The following is an 18,488-nucleotide window of genomic DNA, read 5'->3' on the forward strand; positions in this document are numbered from 1 at the left end:
CAGGCCTCCTTAAGAAAATGTACCTACTTCTTTCAAATTTTTCCTAAAAGCTAGAACGTTTTTCAAGACAAAAATCTTAACCTATTTGAGAGCAATTTCTTTTCTTAAAATCATTTCTGAGCTGAGTATGCTCTAGAATCTAGAATGATTTTGGTGAATCCTTAGGCATAAAGTGATCACTGTGTCAATGGTGTTTTCCATTGAGCGCAAGGTGGTAGAAAGAGGAGTCCTGCTAGGATGTGCAGAAGTGAGCCTCAGGCCTAAGGTACATTCAGTAACATGTTTGTGGCAGGTGGGTATCGAGGTTGAATGCTCCTGTGAGGTCTGGGCTCCTGGGGTTCTGCCCGTGTTTGTAGGACAGCTGCTTCCTCAATAATGTGCCAGGTGCATGGCACACATTCTGACTACTCTCTGTGATTGGACAACCTTGCATGTATCTAAAAGGCCTCTTCCGTAGTGCTAGAATGCCTCTGATAGCATTCCAGAGTTGTGATGGAAGGACTAGAGCTTCATGGTGGAAGGCTGTCATTCTTTAAAATGCCACTGATGTCAGCTGACCATAACCATTTTTATCCCATTGTCAAGTGGAATAGATTCAGAACTCGTGGAAATGAGAGTTTCATTGGCTGCCTGGTCATTACCCCTCCCCCCTCTACCACCTTCATTTTGTTTCTTCTTTTCATGAAATATGCTTTCCAGTTTCCGCCAATGAAAGCCTTCAGTTTTTTAAACTCGTCTTCTCTTTGTTTCTACATCCAATTATTATTCCTACTAAACTGGTAGAAACACAGTATCTGTAAAGTGCATTCTCTGGTTATAAGGCTGATATATAGGTAGGAATCCTGCGGAGCTAAAAAGAATAACAAGATTCTCATCAGGATTTCTGATTATACTCTCAAGTTGTACCTTTTAAGCATTTTAGAATTTGTGCAACCATGTTTTTCCAACAAAGAGAAGGCTGTGCTCATTTGGGGGATATTGCAGGGAAACATATTGTATTGGAGGTAGGAGTCAGGGGACCTGGGTATTAGTTCCAGCATAATATGTGATAGTGTGATATTAGTCATGCCAACTTCTTCAGACTGTTATTTGCTCTTTGAAGTCAAGGGCAGATATATCATGTTGGGGGCAGTCAGGGTGAGGGGAGATATGTGTGTTTCGGTTGTGCCAGTACTGGATTCTCAACTACATCAGTGTTTCCAAAGAGGACTCCTAGGCTATATTAGGCTGTATTTCCAGGAGAGAATGTTTCCTATGAGAATCAGTTGGGAAAAGTTCTAGGTAAATGAAGTTAAATGATTTTTGTCTATTTTTTATAAGACCCTTGTGAGTTCTTAAGATGATAATATGTTCTGTGTATTTCCAAAGAGGGATACACAGTATTGCACAAACTTTTGAACATGAAATGCCTTACAACATATCTCTCAAGGCCAGTGCTCCTTGATAGTCTGAAACATTGAATTGTATGATCTCTGAAGGTTCTCCAATGCTATTGTCCTATCAAAATAGCTGGCACTTCCAAGTCTTTGCCCTTCTGTAGAGTATTGGTTTTGCTGCCTTCTAGAATTTGTCCTTTATGCTTCTTTTTCTCTGAAGAAAATGGACCCTGCTTGCCCTGTCAGTACCCGTAAAAAATGGGAAATTGTTTTTTCCCTTTTTTTATGCTAGACTCTATGTATAATTCATCATCCTAAGTCAAAAGGAAATTCTTTACTTAAGTGCCCCCCAATTTTTGCCCTGTCAGTTTTTGTAAGGTAATTCACAACATCCAGATCAACAATTACAAAATAACAGTTGTAAAACAATCTTTCATGAGTTTTATGGGATTTAATACAATCAATGATATATCATCACATGAAATATCAGGACAATTACAAAGCCATCAGATAGAAAAACAGGAACCAATCAGTACAACCAATTTGCACAGGATGAATTTGAGTTTGCATTTTACTTCCACATTGAATACAATTTATAGTCTCTCATTTTATCCTCCAGAAACACTCTGAATTATCATCTGAATAGGAATTAATAAGCCTTTGTACCTGAAGTCACAGTTACCAGAACTCTAGTATTTATTCAACAATATTTGAGCAAGATTGGTGGGTTATCATCTTGCCTTCACTACATTCTAACCTGTGTGACTTCTCTGAGCCTCACTTTCCTCCTCTGCACAATAGTATAACAGATTCCTTCCCATGAAGTTATTTTGAGAATAAATGAGAGAATACAGGTAAAACACATAGAGCATCCCTGGTGCATAGTAAGTCCTTATGAAATGTTAGCTATTGTTATTATCATATCTACACTGTCTCTGAAAAGATATGTAAGATAAAGGTAACTGCCATTGCTTCTGTAAAAAGGTATAACAGAACTGGGGAACTGGAAGACAGAGATAGAAGTAGACTTATTTTTCCCTGCATATGGTTTTATGCTGCTGAATATTTAAAAATTATATATATGTTTCCCCTAATCAAAGAAAAAATAAAAATAAGTGTCAGTAGTTCCATTTTACAAGTGAGGAATTGAGGTCCTAACTTTATCATTGGCTCTTCCTATTCCATATATGTAAGAAGAGAGTAAAGTCAGAATTTGAACCAGGGGTTCAAACTTTAAAAACAGTTATCTTTCTAGTCTGTCATCTTTAAAGAGCTAGGGAAGAGGTGAGAAGTTGGGGTTGGGGCTGTGTAGTAAGGATGAGAGAGTGATGATGGTATTGGATACATCTGGAATTTTTTTATGTAACATTAAATTCTCTTTTAAAAGTATTTATTTTTGAGAGGGAGCACAGGGGAGGCGCACGGGGGGCGGGGGGGGGCGGGGACAGAAGATCCAAAGCAGGCTCTGTGCTGACAGCAGAGAACCCAAATAGGGGCTCAAACTCAAGAACTATGAGATCATGACCTGAACTGAAGTCTGACGCTTAACTGACTTAGCCACCCAGGCACCCCTTTATAATATTGAATTCTTAACTGAATTTCTAGAGTTTGGCCCTAATCTATTAATTTTTTTTGTCATCTCTACTGTAAGTAAGCACCCATTCCCAATGCTTCCCTTCTAACTTGGACCTAGGACACTGGGCACTGTGGACATGCTAAGGCGAACCTGCATAGAGACATAGAGAAATATAATTAGGTTGGCACCATGGAAGTTAGCATATGTTTGCTTGGCATCCAACCCTCTTATGCCTTTCACTTGCTTTAAACATTAAGCTTCCCATTTTTATCTGTCCTCTTTTTGATGAAATGGACATGCAAATTTTCAAAACCCACTCAGCCCCTTCTCTCTCTTGGACAAAAGAGGTAATTGTACCATGAATCCATCATGTGTCCCAAGGAGGCAAGCTCAATATTTGTCTCTAAAAAGCCTTTCATTCATTTCTTTTCATGTTAGAAACAAAATTGGCAACTTGTTTTTTCACAGCTTGTAAATTCTAAGAAACTCCATATCTTTTCTTTTCATTTGCTCTGTAGCCAAAAACAGAAGGGTCTGTATTGTTCAGCAGTGCAAATCCACAATGCTTACAGCAACTCCGTCCTGGCTTCAGCATGATTTCAAAAAGTTTATGCAGAGACCATCTGAGTAATAAATCACAGAGGAGAAGGAGTGCTTCAACCAGTCACCCCTTAGCTACTGCCTGAATGAGCTCCATGCTTTATCATCCCAGAATGGAGCTGCTTCAAATGCACGCTTCATTTTACTACCCAATGTAACCCATCTAGATAAATTTAACTTCTTATAGATTTGCTTTCTCTTAGTATTCATGTCTTCCCCAGACTTTTCATTAATATTATGATACTTGAATAGGAGTGTTCCCCTCCCTTCCCTTTATAATGTAACAGCTCTAAATTGGCATTTGGTGAATTTATCATCATTGCTGCTCAAATTAGGTCAGTGTTTTTATTTCATTATGCTGGAAGTCCTCTTAGCTGCAAAATCAAGCTCCCTGTCTTTTACCTGAAGCTATGCTTCTGGCAAATGTTTCTTAGAGGTTTTTGCAAACCAAGAATTGGCAGACACTTCCCCTCCCCCACCCGTTTTTTAATCTTTTTGGTTTGGTTCGAGTAACCATTTAACATTTTTGTTAAGTGGTGGTTGAAAGGGATTTGAAATAGGAGAAGATTAATAAATTGCCCTCAAGGGGCTTTCAGTTCAGGCTGTGGGTGTTGCAATGGGGAAAGGCAAGGAGGCAGAGGGTGGCAGACAAGCCAACAAAAACCACACTATGCCATGGTTTTTGCTATACTGAGTTATGTCTACGGTGTAGTGGGATCATGGAAGAAGGAGCTTCTCCAAATTTTCTGAGACTTGACAATGAATTTTATTCTTAATTTCTATAAACTGAAGTCCCACTCATTCTAAATTTGCCTTTGGATCACAGATTTAGCACTGTCCTTTTGAATGAGAATATGCAAAAGAAAAATAAGCTAAATTTGGGCTAAGGTTGAGAAAGTAGCCATGCCAAATCAGCTATCTTTTACAGGCAGAGACAAAAAGGCATTTGCAAGTTATTAACCTGGAATTTTGGCCTTGCTTCTCAATTAGGGGCTATACCTTTTAGACTACAGGTATTTTTTGAGGGGGCTGGGATGGGGAGGAGACTGGCTTTATAATTGTGAAGATATTTGGGATCTGAGAGCTTTTCAATAACAAGTTTGAGAGCCTGATACACCCTTGGATTTAAATTATCTCCTAATGTAATCTTGAGCAAATGATTTAATTTTATTGAGTCCATTTCCCCATCTATAAAATGAGGCTAATTGGGATGCCTGGGTGGCTCAGTCAGTTAATCATCCGACTTCGGCTCAGGTCATGATCTCGCAGTTTGTGAGTTCAAGCCCCGCGTAGGGCTCTGTGCTGACAGCTCGGAGCCTGGAGCCTGCTTCAGATTCTGTGTCTCCTTCTTTCTCTGCCCCTCCCCCACTTGTGCTCTGTCTCTCTCTATCAAAAGTAAATCAAATACAAAAAAAATTTTTAAATGAGGCTAATAGTGTAACTTCATAGAATTGATTGGATGATTAAATAAAATAACACATGTAAAGCTCTTGGCACAATATCTAGTAAATGATAAACCCTCAGTAGATCTTAGCCTCTGCTATCATTCTTGTGGTTCTCACTTTTTTCTAGGACATTCTCTACCTCCATTTCTCAATTCAAGTACCTTAAGACTGGTTATTTTACCCACTGATAATTTAAGTAGTTTCTCAGTCTCTGCTTTGATTGTTTTGTTTGTTTTTAAAAAGTGGCTTTTTAAAAGTGTGTTTCATGTTTTGCTGCAGCTGTTTGCAGATGATTTGTGACTGTGTCTTACCCTGTTCGGCCTTGGGGAGCTCCAGCCTTTGTGAGACCTCCCCTGTTTTCCCTGGGAAACAAAGACAGTTCTCTTAGATGATTCCATCAGCCCAATAGTCCATGGTATTTTGTGATGCAGAATGACAGAGCATGGCAGGGAAGATCCCAGCTCTGAGCTCTGTGCTGTACCGGGCTTCATTCTCCATTCAGGCCATCAGTTTATCATTGCCATCCGCACGCAGTAGTGTGATTTGTGATTATCAGGGTCACTGAGTAAAAGATTGAGTTACTTCTGATTACTTCCTCCATTGTGAGGCACTGATGGAAATAAGTCCATGAAAGCCAGCCCCAAAGACAGTCACAGTGGGCTGTGTGAAGGAGGGTAAGGCCATGAAGTGAGACCTCGGTGTGGTCTTGTCTTGGCTGGCTACCCCTCAGCTGTGTCCTCCTTGGCGAGCTGTGTCCCCCCTCATCTCTTAACTGGGAAAATAATAGTAATGACTTTGTGGAAGTGTTGTGAGAATCCAATGGTAAGGACTCAATAATTGTGAGTTATTACAGTATATCATCATATATGCTTTTTTTAGTTGTACAAACCTGTTGCTTTTATCCGAGACTCAATGAGAGGGTTCAAGGACTAAGGCTTTATCCTTGAAGGACCTTTGAAGGATATGGGATTAATGAAAGGTCTTTGTCAGAATAACCAAAAACTAAAAGGAACCAGTGAAAAGTCAGGTTTGAACAATTCTGTGAGGAGTAGCCTTGGAAATAAAATGCAATATAGGCATAAAGAAAGAAAAGTTGTTTCTAGGTCAAATTTGATCTGTATTTGCTAACTGGAAAAGGGTAACCAGTCCCTGCTGTTGAAAGAAGTTTGGAAATACTAGTGCCAAAAACCTGCCTGAAACATTCTACTTGTGACCTGTTTCTCATTCTTCATCGTTTCTTTACCACTCCCATATTTCACCCCCAGGCCATCTTCAGTTACAGCACAATGTATGGCAGATTGTATTTCCAAAGCATATAAATGAAAGTCAGAAATAAGGCCACTCAAAGTGTGTCAGTAACATTGGTTTAAATCTTTCTAAAGGCTGGGAGGAGGAGTCTCCCAAATTCTCCCAAATTGTGCCTCCTCCCTAGACTCATAAGTGGTTGTCCCTTCTTCATATGCTAGAATGTCACTAAGTGAAGCTTTGGACCAGGGTGGTGATTGCATTTGAGACAATGACAGCTCCTTGGGATGTCATATAACATTTATTAAGTCAATATGTATACAGATATTTATTTTTAGTTACCCTGTATTTACCTAAATAATATAATGAGCCAGAGTGGCTTACATTTAAAAATGTGATGAGAAGATTTTAATATTTCATTCCATAGCAAACTCTAGAGCTATCCAGATATTGGAGATTTTCCATCAGGTACATTCTGCCGATTCAATAGGATTCATTTGGAGAGGTAGCTTTTTGAAGTGGACAGAATTTTGTACTCCAGGCACATTAATTGGGTTCCAGTCCCAGCTCTGCCATTTACTAGGGGGAGATTCTGGGCAAGTCATTTAGAATTCTTGTGCCTGCATTTTCCTTACCTTTAAAATAAATTTAATGATTTTTATCCTGCTTCAAATTGGCATAGATGTGAGGCTCAAACAAAATAGTGTTTTTGAAAGCACCCAAACACTATAAAGCATTCTGCAAATATTATTATCTAACAAAATATAGAAATGTATGTATAGTTAGTGTCTTCAAGGGATGTTATAAATGTCATAAAACCAAAATGCATGCTATCTCACAACTTGGAAGAGATCAGGATGAAATCAAACTATCTGTAATAGAATGTAGGTCGTCTCTGATGTTATTTTATTTTATTTTATTTTATTTTATTTTATTTTATTTTATCTTATTTTATTTTATTTTCATTTCATTTCATTTCATTTCATTTCATTTCATTTCATTTCATTTTATTTTATTTGTAGGAGTACATTAGGACTTGGTTCCAGAAAGAATTAATGAGAATTACACAGATTCAAATCTTCTCCATTACCCCATCAGTCATGTCTAATAACTTGCCATGAAATTGCATTGGTTTCTACAAAGTGATTGCATATGCCAGTTCCCCTTTCTCAGCTGAACATGTCATAATACAACCGTCTACCTCAGCATTCCAGTTTTAGGAAAAGGTACGTGTAGGCTTTTTTTCAGAGGGAAGGGTTTAAAAACCTATGTCCTGTATCATCTCCTAAAGAAGGAGGAATTCTTCAGTACTCAGCAAGTAATCTCTTTTGGTGTAGGTAATAAGGAACCTGACTGATAATTGTTATTCTAGGTAGTGTTAAGAATAGAGGCTTGCTCACTTGGTGCTGGTGTATGCAGATAGATGTAATTACAGCAAAGCAAATTACCATACTCTGAAACAGAACAACACAGACAGGAAGAAACACAGATAAAGAAGGCTTTGGCCCAGAAATGAAGAGGAGAGCAAGGAATCAGAGCAGAATATTCCAGTTACCTTTTATGGAAAGAAACAAGAGTGGCAAAATGGAAAGACTTTCATAGAACTGTGGGGTAAAAGGATGGGAGACATGAAATATACTCCCCTCTATATAAAGGTTATTATATGTGTAATGGATTCAATGAGATTGACTGTTTTTTAAAAAGTCTGTTACCAAGAAGAACAAATTTAATAGACTATTAAGAAGAAAAGGACATTAAAAAGCACATATTGATTAAAGCAAAAGTTAAAATTTGGAATATTTACTGTATACAAGTCAGCAAACAAAGTTGACCTAGATACAAGGGTATTACTGGAATTTGTTAGAGTATGCGTTGACTGAATTTTGCTATTTTTGTGCAATAATTACAACTAGAATAGAATCAGAAATGTTGACTTAAATCAGTTGATTGAATTAGTTACTTCAGATTATCCTGGTATAGCTTGAATACAAATATTTTGTAAAAACTAATAGCATTATTAGGCAAAATTTATATTTTGAGGCACATAGAAAAATCTAAAAAGGAATGCATTTTCAAATTGTGTTGAAATGCATCATCATTTACGTTAATACATTATTCAACTAAAATGTATAAAGAACACACATCACTGAGACTAGTTCTGGGGTCAGAGGGAAGTGGAGATAATAATAATTGTAATGACAACAACAGTTGATAATCCAATTTCTTATATTTCATCTGCCACCATGGTGAATGCTTTACATGGAATATCTTTGATTTCTCACAACATATTAGGTAGGGACACTTATTACCTTGGTTTTCAGATATGAATACTGAAGTCCTGATAACTGAAATAACTTGCTCAAAATTACAATTTATTTAACAGTAGAGTAGGGTTTTTACCCAGGCATTCTCAAGATCATATTTGTTGAAGGTCTGTTAATAACCAAGTATTCAGATAGTATTTACAGTAGTTATCTCAGTGTTCTTAACCTGGGGTGCATATCACACTCACTGGGGAAGCATTTTAAAACCCTAATACTCAAGACCCACAGCAGGCCAATTAAATCAAAACCTCTGGGTACAGGAGACAGGACTTGGCATCAGTGTTTCTTAAGTATAAGCTTCAGTATATATAAATATAATGTAAATATCAGTATTTTAAAAGCTTCCCAGGAGATTTTAACAATCAGCCAGGTTTTTGAATCACTTTGCATTTAATATTCAGTGTAAAATCTATACATTTATATCATTCCTATTTTATTTATGAGGACTCTGAGAATCAATGATGATGACTGACTTGCTCCATCAAGGTCACTTACCTGGTAAATGGCAGAGCTGAGCTGCAAATGCAGTGTTGTCTGGCTCAGGAGCCCACATTCTTCCCGATGCCTTGATGTCTAGCCATTTTAACCAGGGCAATAAATTTACTTGTTCTTATTATTTAGTGTTTATTTTAGAATTTAGCTTTAGCCTCAGGTCTCATCTTACTGTATCCACTGTTGAATACACAGAAAGGGAGCCAGTTAACAGCATCTTTTGAACAATCCCTCTGAGTGGATCATTGTACTCCTTGCTGTGGGAAAGCACAGGAATAGATATGTAAATATTCCCTCTTCAGAGATCTCCACCTTTCTGTAAGGGTTCAAAACCTGAGCTCCATGGCCTGACTTCTGGGTGGCCCATCCAGTTCCATAAATTGTTTGCAAAATATGCATAATTTTCATAAGACTATCCCAGAGGGTCTTGAGCAAAAAAACTTAAGAGCCACTACCCTTCTTGGTGTACAAGGGGTATGGTACCAGAAGCACTGGCCCTTTCTCTGGAGGCGCTTCCTTTGCTTCATGAAGGCAAACCGGTACCCTTCCATGGTGTTTTTAAGCTTGGTAACCTGTTTCAAATCATTTGCAGTTAAGTCTAGGGAAAGCTGTTGCATATGTATGTGGGGTGTGTGTGTGTGTGTGTGTGTGTGTGTGTGTGTGTGTGTGCGCGCGCGCGCGCGCGCACACTTAATAAAATGCAGGATGTGAATATAAAACAATAAAGCAGATTTCATTACTGTCTCAGAAACTAGATCTGAACAAGGATTTTCTTGTTTCTAACAATAAAACATTATTAAGAAAAGTGGCTGACAGCACAGTTTTGAAGAATCGTATTCATTTGCACATATCAATGTGTAAAGAAGTTCACACATACATACATGCATCCTACATGCATATATACCATATATAAATATATATATGTATACACACACACAGAGACACACATACACTATATGCATGCGCATATACACACTGGCATATTTTAGAGAAAATTGATTTCATTATTCCATTTCAATTCCTCCTATATAATCCATTATTTTAAAATATATTAATAATTGTATATTTCTATAAACTTAAATGAGAACAAGTTTTATATATGCAACATGATATGGATGATGTACATCTATAAATATGTTCCATTTTCTGATATGTTTGCCTATGCAATTGCATGCACATATTTACTGATATGAGGTATATTGATATTTACAAACATGTGCCTTGTGGACTCTCAATTTGGGGTAGGAAAAATGTTCTTATCTCTGGTGAATTATCATTTCACTTACAGAGCTTGTTAAAAACCTGTCTCCTCCACTCTGATTCTGATTCAGTAGGCCCAGGGTGGCCCTGGCATCTGTGTGTTTAGAAATCCCCTTGAATGATTATACTTTGCTTGAGAACCACTGCCGTGTCCTGTACACAGGTAGAATGAGGAAGGAAGGATGCCAGACAACAGGTATATGACTAAGTAAAGGAGAAGAGTCCAGGAGAGCTCCTCCCAGGAAGTGGCAATCTGAGTGCTCATTTATGTTCAATCTGTTGAGCCTGTACAGTTTTTATTCTTGTACCTGATTTTACACAAACATAATGCCAATAGTAACAATGTCAGAAGAAGGGAAATTTTTTCTAAACTGCTTGTTTTCTTACTACAACATATCTGACCTACTAGAGGAAATCTTAGCGAGAAAATAGCCACTTTTATGCTACCATTCATTGACCAATGCACTATTTATTAAACTTTATTTTACCGGTGAAGAAAGGAAATCTTACCTTCAGGGAATAAAATGGAATTCCATTTTCTGACCTCCTAGCATAATGCAAAGGGAAAAGACAGCTGATCTCTTTGGGGGAGGGACGTGTCAGGAAGGCCAGAGACAGCTGTCTCAGAAATATAATAGAAAGGTGTCATAGGGACAGAACATAATTTAAAATAAGTGAGTTTAAAGGGAGGGTTTTTTCCCTTCCTTTTTATTTTTTCTTCTCTCAAACATACATAGTTCTTCAGGTAGTAGTATCTTGTGATTAATTATAAAGCTGGTGAAGCTCCTCCCCAAATTCATCTCAGCACCTAAATGGATCATTATCTTCTTTATACCCTATGCTGACTTCTGTCTGTACCTATCTTGCATATAATCACTTGCCAGTATATCTGCCTTTAAATTGTAAGAGCATTGATAACAGGACCCATATCTTTTTTTTTTAATATTTATTTATTTTTGGGAGAGTGCAAGCAGGGAAGGGGAAGAGAGAGGGAAACAGGATCCAAAGCAGGCTCCGTGCTGACAGGTTGACATCAACAAGCCTGATCCGGGGCTTGAACCCATGAACTGTGAGATCATGACCTGAGCCAGGGTCTGATGCTCAACCTACTGAGCCATTCAGGTGCCCCTAAAAAGTCCCATATTTTGATCTTCTTTTTTTGTTCTCAATAAATGTTTTTTGAATGAATGAATTAACATTTAAATGAGCAAATGAACTATAATACTTAGTAGTAACTTCTTGAGACTTATACATTTCTTTGAAAATGGGACTTTACCACCTCTCCTTCTGCTAAATTTTATGATTCGGTATCTACATCACAGATGATCTAGTGTAAGGTTAACTAACAACCCCTAAGACAAAAAGCAAAGATCTTAATGTGTGTGTACTACCTGGATGTAATCATAAAATAATGGCCATCTGTAATTTAGGGAGAGATTAAGTTGTGAAACCCCGGGATCCATGAATTCATGGATTTGTCCTGGGTATTAGAGTCTCTTCCCAGCATGGAAGGTGGAGGTGCACAGAGAGAATGTGGAAAGAGACTATATGGAAAATTTCACAACCCATGAGTGATTAGGGCTTGGACTTTTCTGTCTTCTAGGAAGGCACATTGATGATAGGCAGAAAATCCTTAGCTAGAATTCATCATCTGACAGCTTGGCCAGAGAAATTGTGAATTTATATTGAATCCAAATGAAGTATTAAGACAACATCTCCAGCATCTCTTGTTTAATGAGATTCTGTACCTGGCTATCAGGTCATCAGTCTGATGTACCAGTCAGATTCGAGTTTACAGATGCGGTCTTGAGTAAGGACCTTGAGCTCACATATGACACTTTCCTTTCTTCTTTTGCTCTGATGGCATCCATCAGCTTCCATGGATCTAAGCAGGGAAGTTAGATTGACAAGAAGTTCCATCTTCAGAGCACTCATGCTGTCACCTCCCCCCTCCCAATTTTACATAAATGGACACAAGTATAGTTTCTCAAGAACAAAATGTTCCTCAAACAGGTATGTGTGTCTTCTGCACAATTGCCTTAGTGTCTTGTGAAATTTCCAAGGCTGAGTTACAAACTAGGCAGCTCCCTCATCTTCTTAAATATCAGCTATGTAGGCTTGGATCCTCTTAGCAGCCCCTGTCAGGAAGTTGTTCGAAGATGTTTAAACTGAGCAATGAATCTATAGGGAAGGATCTGAATGAACAGCTTCAAAAATGAACCAAAATTGAACTCGAATCATGTCATTGATCTAACAATCACTGAGCCCCACACAGACAAACTCATCTATTCTCTGCACATATGCTCACACACTGAGGTAAGCATATGGAAGATACCCACTTGCTTCTACCAATGGAAAAGGAGAAACAAAGAGAATGTGTAAAAATTTTTCAAGATCTGTAGAGGCTTGACAATAATGTGTCTACCAAAAGTCTTGGCTTTCTCCTTGTTCTCAGTCTCTGTCCATTTGAATAAAATGAAATTATGGTATTAATGTAGAAGAGAAGCATGTTTTGGAAGACTTCAAACTGTTCCAGTCTTTAGACATCAAAGCCGGGGTTTCAGCAACATTCCAAAAGGCAGCCCCAACAGTGTTCCATAGGCCATGCCCCTAAAGAGCCTGTTATTCTCAGAATTCCAGAATGCATATGACTCTTCCAATTCAATAGAGGCAGTTATGCATTCACCTGTCTCATACACTGGTATTTTCTCCACATTCAAGTGTGCTGACAATATACAGCATTTTTGTGGCTCCCAGAGTTGATCTCATTAACTGGTCTCTCTTAAGCCCACTCAAAACCCTTGACTCTTAGTTTAGATGCCAGTATGTCACCCTCATAATATTCATTCTCACAGAATTCTGAATTCCTCAGTCTCCTACACAGCTCCCAAAGCCAGCTTATTTCACTGCTGAAAAATACCTCAGTGCTCTGTCATTGCTGATACTGGTTTCTCCACACTCCCCCAGAGATAGTTCACAGTATACATGAATGCTATCTCAAGGTAGGCACCCTTTTCCTAACTGGAATTAAAAAAAAAAAGTTCAGAGTGTTGTAACATTTTTAATGAAGTGCACATAATGAAGTCAGTAATCATTTATTGAGTACTGACTACATATCCACTGCTGAGCTACACATTGAGAACAGAAGAATAATAAAGTATGGTCGCTGCCTCCAGGAGTCTACAGAGGGCATGCTAGGGAGCAAGGGGCCAGCCTAGTAGATGCTGGGAAAATAATGTAAGTCAGCATAAACTCCAGAACTAAAGTAATGCAATGATTCATAAGACAAATATTAATTGAGGGGCACCTGGGTGGGTTAAACAGCTGACTCTTGATTTCTGCTCAAGTCATGTTCTCATGGTTTGTGAGTTCAAGCCCCACATCGGGCTCTGCACTCACAGCACAGAGCCTGCTTGAGATGCATTCTCTCTCTCTCTCTCTCTCTCTCTCTCTCTCTCTCTGCCCCCCCATGCTCTCTTTCTGTGTGTCTCTCTCAAACATTTTTTTAAAAGAAAGATATTTGTTGAGCATCATATTCTTTGAAAAGTGTTATACTTAGTGCTAGAGATAATGAAAGTAGGTTTGTAGCATGACGACTTGTATGAGTTTGCAGAACTAGTGTAACAAGACAAGTGGTCGCTTAAAACAGCAGGTATTTACTTTCTCACAGTTCTGGAGATTAGATGTTCAAAATCAAAATCAAAGTGTTGGCAAGGCCATGATCTCTCTGAAACCTGTAGGGGAGAATCCTTTCTTGCCTCTTCTAGCTTCTGGTTGCCAGAATTTTTTGGCATTCCTTGGTTTGCAGCTACATTACTCCAGTCTCTGTCTCTGCCATCACATGTCCTTTCCCTCTCTCTCTCTCTCTCTCTCTCTCTCTCTCTCTCTCTCTCTCTCTGTGTGTGTGTGTGTGTGTGTGTGTGTGTGTGTGTCTTTATATGGCCTTCTTGTAGGGATACTAGTCATTGTATTTAGGGCCCACCTTAATCCAGTATGACCTCATTTTAACTGTTCACATCTGCCAAGATCTATCTGCGAGTAAGGTCACATTCTGAAGTTCCTGGTGGACATGAATTTTAGGGGGATACTATTTAAGCCAGTACATTCCTTAAAGATCTTGTCTTTTTGAAGGTTACCTTATGAGGTTCATACATGGTGTGCCCTGGCTGTTCAGAGAAGGAGGGCCAGTGTTCATGTACAGACTCTAGAAGGGCTACATGGGTGTAGGTCTGACCGTTGCCTCATTTTTTCAACCTATGGTATCCAAAATAACATTTTAGACTGCAATCTATTGTGTGCCAGGTGCTGTGCTGTGCTAGCTCTTACTTGCTTGATTTAATCTTATCTTCACAACTGCATTTTCAGTGAATATTATTCTTTCCATTTTGTAGGTGGAAACTATCTCAGAAATTTTAAGTCACTTCCATGAGTTAAAGTAGGAGCTGGGACTCAAACCAGACCAGCTGCAAAGTCTGTTCCTCAGGCTGAACGTACACATTTCTGGTGGAGAAAACACACCTCACATCAGTCACCTTCTAATTTAGACCATAGTTGAAATATTTGTCATTATCATATTTGAAGCTAGCCAGTATGGACCTGTCATTCTGGGCATGCACACTGCATTGCAATTTGCCAGATCAATTAATTATTTCTTGGCATCTGAGAGAGAGGAGAAAATCAGAGGCATATCAGAATTTATCATCTTTATTGAACCTCCAAACCCTTTAAAGATCGTAGTAGTTATTTTGAACTTGTTCATATTTATGTGGTCACCCTCCTACATCCTCCTTGTCTTCCTTTGTGTTTCTAGTGTATGAACAGGACAGAGATGGTTACTGCATTCATTGCAGGGTCCATGTGAAACGCTGCAGTCACCCATTGGATTTTATAGACTGAAACATTTGCAGTATTGTACTGGTAATTGTCAAGTGTCAGGTGCAAGAATCCACAGTAGAGTAAGTAGGTATCCAGGGAACCAGTGTCCAGTCTGATCTCTTCACCAACTTAGTGTGTGAGTCAGGAAAGGTCTCTTCGTGGCCAGATCCTACCCATGGACCTGTTTCATTTGGTAAAGAGTTTTTCAATAAGTTTTGGTTTTGAATGCCTTAAAGGAAGACAGGCTTCCTCCAGGTTCTCACAAACCTCACCCCTCCTCATGTACCCCTGGCCTGAACTATGTGTTTATGTGAGCACTGGAGCCCGTGCAAGTACTTCTGTTTGCCACCCTTAGCTTAGAACAGTGGTTCTCAAAGTACAGACCCCAGGAACCTGTTAGAAGAGCAAGTTCTCTCCTCCTCTAGGCATGATGACTCAGAAATTCTGGTGGGGGGACAGCAATCTGTTTTAACAAATTTTCCACATTATTCTACTGTACTCTGTACTTTGAGAACCACTTAGAGATAAGTTTGAGTTTTTCACAGAAACTCTTGCTTTCTCGGAAGACTACCTGCTGATGAACTTCTCTTACAGCCTCACGGCCTACAAAGGCACCTTACCAAACTGTTTTCTCACATGACTGCATCAGCAGTGATTGGGGGGAGGGGATGCTCTCTCAGCTCTACTCAGAGATGCACAGCACAGTGGCTTGTTCAAAGGGGTACCTGCCAGTGCACGGCATCTCCAACCCAGGCCCTTTTTTCCTCCACACATCCCTGCTTAACGACAGATTGTTTTGTATATTGGTGAATAAATACAAACAAGTGCTTTCAGTTTGTCGGCGGGGTTGAAGAAGAAATTATAAAAATTGTTACTCTTGCACTAATGCACCATTTTTTGTTGTTTTTCATTCATTAATTGTTCTCACTCATTCAGCAGTTAAAAATGCCAGTGCTACAGCAAGCACTATGCTATGTGATTTTTAAACTTAAAAATGTGCAAAGCACATGCATATTCATGAAAAAAAAACATCTTTTCAACTCCTAAGAGATAAGCAACAACTTATTTTACAGCTGTAAAAATCACATAATTGGGGCCAAAAATCGCATATTGTCTACCAGGCTATACTGACTCTGAGAGGGGTTATATTTAATGGTGTGAATTAGCATAAGTAAAGTAGGTCTTAAATGTAAATGCAAATGTATAGCATGCCCAGAAAGGAATTCCCTCCACCTTCCTTAATTGGGCAGGTGAAAACATGTGGCAGGGATACTTCAAGTCAGCTTTTTGAAGATGTGTTTATTGGCTCTTTGTCACTGTTTAAAACTCAGAAAAAGTTAAAGGGATCGTCAGGAGGGGCTTAAATAGCCATTACATCCATCTGTCTGGCCGTCCATCTGTCTGTCCATCCAGTTATTCACTCATGCCCACAATGGTTATCTATTAAATGCCACTATATATCATGCACTGTGCTGGGTGCCGATGAACAAGACAGATTCAGAACCTCCTAAAACTCTCTGTACGGAAAAACAAAACAGCCAGATAATTAATTTACTAAATTAATGTAACAATTGATTAATAATATAAATAGTAAGTAAATATTTAACTACACTGTGAAAGAAAAAAATATAGTGTGTACTAGGAGCCACACATTTGGGTACCTCGTCTACTGTGGGGATTGTGGGAGGACTATAGTATTGAAAAAGAGAAAATAATCTGTTAGATGCTTTGATTTGTTTGGGAAATCAAGGCCACATTCCATGGTGGGCATTAGTTGGAAAACCATAAACAGTGAGAGTCAGAAGAAACATTAGATGCTATATATCTGTCCCACTTTAAAAAATGAGGAGACCAGGACCCAGAAAAGGTGAAAGGAGGTTACTCAAAGTTACAGTCAGTGACTGGAAGATGTGTGAGTAGACACTGGCTCAGGCCTCCTTACTTGTAGGTTAGGGATGAGGATGTGCCTCTCTCAAAGACAGGGGAAATGGCAATATGATAAAAGATATCTCCCATGATTAAGGGTGGGGTGGAGTGCCAGGCTTGGGAATAGTAGAATGAGTCAGCTCAGTGGATGGAAGGAAAAAAAAAGGAGTGAAAGAGAGCAACAGACCCCATGGAGCAAGAGTCCGTGAACCGTGTTACCCCTTTCACTCCCTCTTAGTCACTCAAATGTTTTGCTCGTTCTGCCTCTCTTTCAAAAGCAGCTGCTGTAACTGGGATGCAGTGCAGTAAAAGCACATCATGATCCACTTTTTCATTTTTGGATGGAAAGAATGACTAAGAGCCTCCTAGTTGGGCAATTATCTTGCTGTCCATGTGTGGCAATCTAAGTCTGTGGGATCGAAACTTGTTGCTTTATGCCAGTCTCTGTTCTGGTATAACTTTGACCCCTGAATGTGTGGGATGGTGAGGGGAAGCTCTGAGAATCATCCAGATATAACATATGTGAAATTCCATGTGGGTACCACATGCTGGAGAGATCTTGCTGTGCCCCAAAGGTGAGACCAGATGCAAAACAGACATGATATGGCTGGAGGAAAGAAAAGGTGGACAGGTAGAAAGTAGAATGAAAGGTCTTCCTTTGGCTGTTAGATCCTCAATTTTTTTTTAGATCTTAACTCAGAGAACTAGATTGTATTACTGGGCTCCTAAATTTTTTTGTTGAAAAGGTGGCAGCTGAAGAATAGTCTTCATAGGTGTATTTAAAATATAATTTAAATGTTTCAGAGGATCTGCTTGTCAATATTTTTTCTTAACTTTTGTTGTTGTTTTTTTTTTAAATTGATTTCAGCTATACAAAGACTCTTTGGAATTGATATTACATCTACTTCATGACTGGGAAAATGAGTCACAGAAAGGCCACATGACTTGCCCAGAGCTACTGGTTACTAGTTGTATGTCTTTCCCCACTACTTCACACTAAAGGAAAGCTGTATTAATAGGAGGTGATTAAAGGTAGAGAGAAATCCAGAAGACTCATGGAAATGAAAGACAGATAGGTCTTTGAGTTTCTCTAATGAAAGGTAGGGGGCAATGGATTTAAACCAGGAGCACACACTATGATTAAATTTTGAAAGAAACACTGAGATTTTAAAATGTATGAAGGGCTTATGGGAGTAAAGAACTAGAAAGAAGATAGGAGCAAGAACAAACGGTGGAGATAGAACAAAGCTGTGAGATGTGTGCCCGGTTTGTTTAGGCTTCAAAACTGTCTAAGTTTACCGACTTTTTAAGCTCACCCTTTCAAGAGGGATGAAAGAAAGGATGCTGCTTCCGTGAAGTTTGTTTGTTT

General features: G+C 38.8%; 1 protein-coding gene across 17 annotated transcripts in view; it reads left to right on the top strand.

Moving 5' to 3' along the window:
* Positions 1–18,488, top strand: part of NRXN3 (neurexin 3) — a 1,572,196-nt gene that overhangs the window by 1,125,497 nt on the left and 428,211 nt on the right. The gene's annotated exons all lie outside the window — the stretch shown is intronic.

The sequence above is a fragment of the Panthera onca genome, chromosome B3 (genome assembly GCF_046562875.1).
Source record: "Panthera onca isolate mPanOnc1 chromosome B3, mPanOnc1 haplotype 2, whole genome shotgun sequence".
In the NCBI taxonomy this organism is placed as follows: Eukaryota; Metazoa; Chordata; class Mammalia; order Carnivora; family Felidae; genus Panthera; species Panthera onca.